We start from the raw sequence: 6685 nt of genomic DNA on the forward strand, positions 1-6685 counted from the left end.
ATATATGTGTGTTTGCTTTTGAAAATCTTTCAGATTCAGTCTAAATCTGGAAACACAATCAATATTTTAACCAGGAAAATATGCTTTGTATTTATTAATTATTGATTGCTAAGTTAAAACTTTCTTAAATTTCATTGATAAAATGCAGGTTTTCATAAGCCTTTTTGATGAAGTATTTATGGCCGGGTGGAGAAACAAGGGCCACCTTTGGCCCTCAGGCCCGTGTGTGGGTTAAATGATCATCTGTGTAAATGTAACTGGAGTTACTTAATGAATCCTTTACACTTGCAAGTCCCCTGTCATCTACATGATGAAAACAAGGCAAAATAAAAAGGAAAAACTTGAGATTAATATTTTAGTATCCATAAACATTTTTATTACAAGATAATGTGTCCTCCAGCATTATGCCATCTGAGTCTACTTTAAGTCCTCTCAGAAACAGTGAGAATTCTTAATGAAAGATTGAGGATGAAGAAGATCCAGTGATGTGATGATTAACAGGTTTGGTTCGGACAAGAAGAAATGTGATACTGAAAGAAAGAAAATATAATAAGATAAGCTTTAAGCTCATACAGATGTTGCACACAAACTACTTGATGTTTTTATTACTGTGAAGCTTTATTAAAAACCAGCGTTTAGTCATTTTATTCTTAAAAAAAAAAAAAAAAATCTTAAACACCATGGGATTGGATATGGACTATAGGGGATGATGAGCCTTAATGGAGAGGGACTGCTAAGCTCCCCACCTGAACAAATGTATGACAGTAATGTCCTGTTACTATATTTTATACTGTTCAATCGTTAATATACATGTACCGAATAGATAAATTCCTTATGTTGCACACCACCTCGTTTTTTTTCCTTTCTTTCTTTCTCTCTCTTTCTTTTTTCCTCCCTTTCTTTTCTATTTCTTCTTTTTTTTATTGTTGTTGTGGTTTTATGAAAAAGCAATAAAAATTTTAATTATTAAAAAAAAAACTTGTCTGTGTTTTGTGGTATTGTTTGTGATGGCTGTGTATGGTAAATTGACTGAAAATTAATTCAAAATTAAGGTAGTTTTTTTTTTAACCCACACAAATATAAGTGTTTTTTTGCAGACAGATATTTTAGATTCAATTAAAAAATCAACTAAAAAAACAACAGTAAGTCCTGATCTTTATTTTATTTTGCATTTTAAACCTTTTTTTTAATCAAAACCTTGCATTTTCAGTTTGTCAGAATTACTCACACTACTTACATGCCTCGTGCTCATTCATTATCAGCTTGCATGCTGCTTTTGTTGAGGTCATTTAATTTTCTGTAGCTTTTAATTGAAAGACATAAATACGGACTAAACCAGGGTATCAAATTAAAACAGATCACAACATTTGAATGCTCTCAAAAGCAAGTCTAAGATAAATTACCAGTAACAGAATAGGTCACTTTAGAAGAAATTCTTACTTTGAAATAATACATTAATAAAATTAGGTCAATTAAATATTTGATATAGTTTTATTACAACGCCATAAGCAGTAATGCACCCCAATACCTTTAGAGAGACAGACTTGTACCTCTTTTTTTTTTTTTTTAACTGATAACAGTACTTGTTAACAGAAACTGGGTGTAATGATGCAGAGGTTAGAGAAAGCTCATCTATGATCAGATGATTGCAAGTTCAAATCCTAAGATCGGTGCAGTTAATTTGGGTGGGAAAGGTGAAGCACCCACGTCTGTCTTCACCTTTAAGTGAGAAAGACACTTAACCCTCCTGCTCCCCAGGCACCTTAGGTGGCAGCTCTCTGCTCCACATGTGCACACATATGACATGGGGAAAAGGCAGATAATTAATTTCCCCATTGGAAATTTACAAAGTTAACATTATTATTAACATAACAGGTCACATGGTCTCTCGTCGTTAGTACAGAGAATCTAGCAACTATGGATTCCAAAATGAATTTTAGATTTCATATCTTCTGACCACATAACAGTTTTCCACTTTGCATCTGTCCATAAGCTCGACCCAGAAAAATCTATATTGTTCACATATGGATTCTTCTTTCCAGAACTTTACCTGCATTTGTAAATGACATGGTAAACTGTGTTTACAGACAGTGATTTGTAGAAGTGTTCCCTTAATGTTGGCTATAATAGAATCAGACCCATTTTAATGCAGTACAGTACCATCTAATTCAATTCCATCCAGTTTATTTATAAAGCGCCAAGTCACAACAGAAGTTATCTCAGGGCACTGAACAAAAACATTCACATAAATTATAAATGCCAAATAGTAAGGAAGCTTACTATTAGAAGGAAGGATTTATCTAAGGAAGGAAACAGCAGATTGCATTGAGTCTTCATTTTGTCGCAGTCTCCCATCCTGAGCTAGCACAAAGGCAACAGTGGAAAGGAAAAACTCTCTCATAACAAGAAGAAACCTCCAGCAGAACCAGGCTCAGGACAAGCAGCCATCTGCTTCGGCCAGCTGGGTTTGAGAGTACAGGAAAGAGAAACAGACAGAAAATGACAGGTCCAGAATGGAGGCGAGCAGGTGAGCAGGTACTCACTAGGAGAAAAGACAAAAAAACAAAACATAAGATAGAAATAATTACAAATACAAACTATTAATTTGTATTAATTTGTAACTATTCATTTGATTAGGTCAATTTGTCCTCCAGTAGTCTAAGCCTATATTTGCATTTATCAAAAAGGAAAGACTTGAGCCTAGTTGTAAAAGTAGACAATGTGTCAGCCTTACGGACAGAAACCGGAAGTTGGTTCCACAAGAGAGGAGCCTGATAACTGAAAGATCTTCCTCCCATTCTGCTTTTGGAAACTCTAGGTGGTTAAACTCATGTGGTTACATGTAAACCTGCAGTCTGAGAAGGAAGTGGTCTGCTAGGAAAATATGGAACAATAAGATTTCTAATATAAGATGGAATTAAGTTATTGAGAGCATTGTATGCTAGAAGTAAGATTTTGAATTCTATTCTGAATTTGAGAGGAAGCCATTGGAGAGAAACTAAAACTGGAGAGACATGATCTCTCCTACTAACTCCAGTAAAGACTCTGGCAGCAGCATTTTGGATTAATTGAAGGCTTTTTAAATATGTTTTTGGACACCCAGATAACAAACCATTGAAATAGTCCAGAGGTGATAAACGCATGGACCAGTTTCTCTGCATCATTTTAAGACAAGATGTTTTGAATTTTAGCAAAATTATAGGTGGAAGAAAGCAGTTCTGGTAACGTTTTTAATGTGGGTGTTAAAAGACTTATCCTGATCAAAAATAATGCCAAGGTTTTTAACTTTTGAACTGGAGTCCAAAAATAAAGTGAAAGTCTGCAAAATTTGTTCCTAAGATTATCAGGTCAGGGCAGCATGGTGGTGCAACTGGTAGAGCTGCTGTCTCTCAGCAAGCAGATCCTTGGTTCAAACCCCGGTCCAGGGACCTTCTGGGTGGAGTTTGCATGTTCTCTCCGTGCATGCGTGGGTTTTCTCCGGGTACTCCGGTTTCCTCCCACAGACCAAAAACATGCATGTTAGGCTGATTGGTAACTCTAAATTGTCCCTAGGTGTGAGTGGGAGAGTGAATGGTTGTTTGTCTCGTTTGTCTCTATGTGGCCCTGTGATGGACTTGCGACCCGTCCAGGGTGTACTCCGCCCCTCGCACAGTGATTGCTGGACATGGGCACCAGTGACCCCCGTGACCCAAAATGGAATAAGCGGGTAAAGATAATGGATGGATGGATGGATTATCAGGTCCAAAAACCACAACATCTGTCTTGACTGAGTTTTAAAGCAGAAAATCATGGGTCATTATGTCTTTAAGACATGATTTTAATCTAAGTAATGGATTGGATTCAGCATAACAATGTAACTTTATCCCATGCTGTTTAATAACTTTACCTAATGGAAGCATACATAAAGTAAAGATTATTGGTCCAAGTACTGAACCCTGAGGAACTCCATGAGCAACTTTGGTAGATTAAGAAAATTCATCATTTACATTTACAAACTGGAATCTATAAAATAGTATGAAAACCATTTTTAGAGCTTTTCCTGTAATCCAATATCATATTCAAGCCCCTGTAGTAATATATATATATATATATATATATATATATATATATAATCAACTGTGTCAAATACAGCACTGAGATCTAACAGGACCAGTGGACACCTGTCCATTGCCTGAGGCCATGAGAATATCATTTATAACTTTCACCAGTGCTGTTTCTGTGCTATGATGAGCTCTAAACCCAGATTGAAACTTTTCAAACAGATTATTCTATTATTATAATAATTATCCTGCAACTATGTTCTCTAGATTTTTTTAGATGAATGTTAGATTAGATATACTGTAGGTCTATACTATGCCAGAATTCCTGAATCAAGATTAGATTTCTTAAGTAAGGGTTTAATTACAGCAACCTTAAAGCTCTGTGGTACGAAACCATTATTAAGCAGATCCAAAATATGGATATTAATTAGGGGAAATACCTCTTTAAATAGTCTGGTTGGGATGAGATCTAGCACGGTTTGGATTAAGATATTGATTCTGACAATTCAGATAGCTCAACAGAACATACACAATCCAAACATAAATCTGGTTCTATAGTGACATTTCTAAATTTGCCTCATCTGACGAGGAATTGGAGGCAATAGAAGGATCGTTTAAATTCATCCATCCAGCTTCTTCCATTTTGGGTCACGGGGGTCGCCGGTGCCCATGTCTAGCAATCACTGTGTGAGGGGCGGGGTACACACTGGACAGGTCATAAGTCCATCACAAGGCCACAGAGACAAACAAGGGATCGTTTAAATTTTCTTCACAATTGAAATCATTTTATTTATAAATAATCTCATTAACTCTCCTGCTGCCCTTGGGTCAAAATGACCCACGAAGCCTCCAGCTTAAAACTGAGGACTTATGGGTCGTTCTGACCCAAGAGCAGCAGGAGGGTTAGGTCATCACTGCTTGTAGCTGTAGGGATACAGGTCCTTCTAAAAAAAATAGCATATTGTGATAAAGGTCATTATTTTCCATAATGTAATGATAAAAATGAAACTTTCATATATTTCCGATTCATTGCACACCAACTGAAATATTTCAGGTCTTTAATTGTTTTAATACTGATGATTATGGCATACAGCTCATGAAAACCCAAAATGCCTGTCCCAAAAAATTAGCATATTTCATCCCACCAATGAAAGACAAGTGTTTTTAATACAAAAAACGCCAACCTTCAATTAATCATGTTCAGTTATGCACTCAATACTTGGTCGGGAATCCTTTTGCATGAATGACTGCTTCAATGCGGCGTGGCATGGAGGCAATCAGCCTGTGGCACTGCTGAGGTGTTCTGGAGGCCCAGGATGCTTCAATAGCGGCCTTAAGCTCATCCAGAGTGTTGGGGCTTGCGTCTCTCAACTTTCTCTTCACAATATCCCACAGGTTCTCTATGGGGTTCAGGTCAGGAGAGTTGGCAGGCCAATTGAGCACAGTAATACCATGGTCAGTAAACCATTTACCAGTGGTTTTGGCACTGTGAGCAGGTGCCAGGTCGTGCTGAAAAATGAAATCTTCATCTCCATAAAGCTTTTCAGCAGATGGAAGCATGAAGTGCTCCAAAATCTCCTGATAGCCAGCTGCATTGACCCTGTGCTTGATAAAACACAGTGGACCAACACCAGCAGCCTGGGCCGGATTTTAGCAGGGGCTTACAGGGGCTGCAGCCTGGGGCACCGGCATTTCGAGGGCCCCGAAGGATGTTTTATGTTTTTGTGAATGGACAGTGTCAGAATTTAATCAATGACTATGATGATTTTGACAGCACCGATGAAAAATGTTCCAATTTGTTCTGGCAAACGTCCATCTTGAATGATTGCTTGTTATTGGTCCACTTTTGACGCATCTTACACATTGGGGAGGAGCGTCAGGGAATATTATTTTACAATGGCGGACAACAGAAAATATGACAGCGGAGTGCAGAAAAGAAGGAAGAGAAAAGAAAAAGAGCATCGCGACAAAGAGTCGACAAACAAAATGCCTAAACTGACAGGCTGACTGAAAGAACTTTGGGGCTGTAAAATAATTTGAAAACAAACGTGGTCTTTTTTTAAAGTTTATCTGCTAAATTAAAGTAAAAATTTAAATGATTGTAGATACAAAACAAAGATTTTGCATGTCTGCATTATGAGACAGGCTCAAAGTTTCTAACTTTTCAGGGTTGAGTATTGTTTTCTTATTTGGGTTACATGGTTTGCGTTTGAGTAAATGTAGGTCGTGTTTGTGGTTCTAGTTCCTCCAAATAAGATGAATGCAGAAGTGTCATTAATAAATGGAAATCTGTATTTTGTTCTTCATATTTTTCAATATGTTCTCTGTACAAACCTTGGTCTAGAAGATGAAAATTGTTCATTTGCACCCACCTCTGCTTTTATTGAGAACAGGGGGCTGTAAAAAATCATAGAATATGAAAAAAAACTAGAATATGATGCAAGCATCATATTCTAGTTTCAACCCCAACATGTGGTTTAGTCTTTCTAGAAAAGAGTTCAGAGTTGTTTGTAGTTTGTGACAACTGGCTTATTAAAGTTGTAAGTTGTGCAAACTTATTGTTCGGTCATTTTCTGCTCATCCTCTAAAACAAAACAAACACATACAATATATATATATATATATATATATATATATATATATAT

At 36.8% G+C, this 6685-nt stretch overlaps 1 protein-coding gene across 1 annotated transcript in view; it reads right to left on the reverse strand.

Moving 5' to 3' along the window:
- Positions 1–6685, reverse strand: part of foxj3 (forkhead box J3) — a 99271-nt gene that overhangs the window by 53439 nt on the left and 39147 nt on the right. The gene's annotated exons all lie outside the window — the stretch shown is intronic.

Source organism: Nematolebias whitei, chromosome 7 (genome assembly GCF_014905685.2).
Source record: "Nematolebias whitei isolate Nwh7 chromosome 7, NemWhi1, whole genome shotgun sequence".
In the NCBI taxonomy this organism is placed as follows: domain Eukaryota; kingdom Metazoa; phylum Chordata; class Actinopteri; order Cyprinodontiformes; family Rivulidae; genus Nematolebias; species Nematolebias whitei.